The sequence below is a fragment of the Lagenorhynchus albirostris genome, chromosome 18, assembly GCF_949774975.1.
Source record: "Lagenorhynchus albirostris chromosome 18, mLagAlb1.1, whole genome shotgun sequence".
In the NCBI taxonomy this organism is placed as follows: Eukaryota; Metazoa; Chordata; class Mammalia; order Artiodactyla; family Delphinidae; genus Lagenorhynchus; species Lagenorhynchus albirostris.
In genome coordinates this window covers 26,614,357-26,616,409 of record NC_083112.1, presented here as the reverse complement: position 1 = coordinate 26,616,409, position 2,053 = coordinate 26,614,357, and the positions used below count along the sequence as shown (strand labels likewise).

At 36.5% G+C, this 2,053-nt stretch overlaps 1 pseudogene; it reads left to right on the top strand.

Annotated features, from left to right (window-relative positions):
- Positions 1 to 1,000: 1,000 nt before the first annotated feature.
- Positions 1,001 to 1,641, top strand: LOC132508895 (COP9 signalosome complex subunit 8-like; annotated as a pseudogene).
- Positions 1,642 to 2,053: the final 412 nt, after the last annotated feature.

Here is a 2,053-nt window from a genome sequence, read left to right as displayed (position 1 = left end):
TTTTGTTTGTTTGATTTGTTAAACAAAAGAAAAACACACAACTGCTGAAGAATGGATAGGAATAGTGTTTGAGAACATCTCAGGTACTCTGAAACCAAACTATTCAGAAGTTTAGAATATGATACTTTAGAAATAAGTGGAGAAAGATTGTGGAGAGGTGACAATAAATGTGGATTTTATATTTCTGATGTTAAATATTATGTTTATAATGCCTTACTTTCAATCTGGACTAGATGAAATAAATTTTCAGAGGTGGTTGTTAGTTTCCATATTTATTTTTTTTTACAGTCATCAGTTTTATGTATAGGTGTACTATCCAATGATGTTTTAATAGAAATCAGAATATGTATTTGTATTCCCCTAAGGCTAAATGGGGCTTAACAATTGTAGGTTTTACATCACTAATTTTCCTCCCAATTCTAAATGTTACCAATATGAGCAGTCATTATTTACCTTCACTGTAGGGAGGGGAAAATTAAGTCATGAAGAGCAATAGTTACTTTTACAAGATCAGAGCGTGGCAGGTAGAAAACACTGGAAGGAAATTTCTAACATCATTTATATTCAGCCATAGCTCTTTAGTTGCTGTAACACTTGAGTGAAAATTTCCCTTAAGCCCACTTTTTCTTCAAGGGGTGGAATGAAACATTTTGCAATACTGAAGCAGGATTGTAGTTATTTCCCAGATGGAAAGTAAGGTCAAATTTGACAAGGTTATTTAGATTGAAAAAGACAAATAGCAAATAATTAATAATTTGTAGAATAAAAGAAGAAATAAACTTAATAATAAATTTACTTCTTCCCTTCAAATTCTAAAAATTCTTCAAATTCTAAAATCAAATTCGAAATATGGAAAATAGTGGAATTAAAATTGGTTGAATAACTTCAAGGTAAACAATGCAAAATGTTTATGCATAAATTATTTTCCAGACTTTTATTTAAAATATGCCCAAGCTTGAGTCTGAGGTCCGGCTTGGCGGGGAGGTTCAGCAGTGGAACTGGCCAGGAAAATGCCAGTGGAGGTGATGGCTGAAAGTTTCTTTAGTTTCAAAAAGTTGCTGGATCAGTGGGATAACCAGGAGCTCGAGGCTCCAGGAGGAATTGCTACACCCACAGTGTATGATCAGCTTCTAGTTTTACATCTGCTTTATAATGACATGAATAATGCACAATATCTTTGGAAAAGAATACCACCTGCTATAAAATCTGCAAATTCTGAAATTGGGGGAATTTGGTCGGTAGGACAAAGAATCTGGCCGAGAGATGTCCCCGGGATCTATACCACCATCAACGCTCACCCGTGGTCTGAGACGGTCCAGCCAATCATGGAGGCACTTAGAGATGTCACCCGGAGGCGAGCCTTCACCCTGGTCTCTCAAGCATATACCTCCATCATCGCCGATGATTTTGCAGCCTTTGTTGGACTTCCCGTGGAAGAGGCTGTGAAAGGTAGCCTAGAACAATGATGGCAGGCCGACTCCACCACAAGAATGGTCATGACCAAAAAGCCAGTTTCAGGGATCCTGGATGTTTCCTTTAACAAGTTTATTCTCTTATCGGAGCCTGCCCCCCGTTCCACCCATCCCCAATGAACAACAGTTAGCCAGACTCACCGATTATGTGGCTTTCCTCGAAAACTGACTTATCATTCTGAGTTCAAGATCCACCTTCAGAATCCTGAATACTGACAGAAAAATGTAAAATTTTTATTTTCAATTTTATTGGATGAATTAAGCACCTCAGCATTCCTTACTGAGTATGTGATAAAATACATATATAATATGAAGTATATTATATATATTTTGTCCTTAAACATGCTGAATGGTTGTTCATGAAATGTGACTTATTAAAGACATTCATGAGAAGTATTAAGTTGTAATATTTCCTTTCAGAAGAAGGGAAACTAAGTGTGGAATGCATTGTTTGGGAAAGAAGCTATTAAGTGACACATTTTGTATGACTGTCCTGTAGCCTATTGGTTTCTCATATTTATCCCTTGGGCCAAGTTCTTCCCTTTGGAGAAATACTGAACAAGTCTTTCATTTTTTGTGTG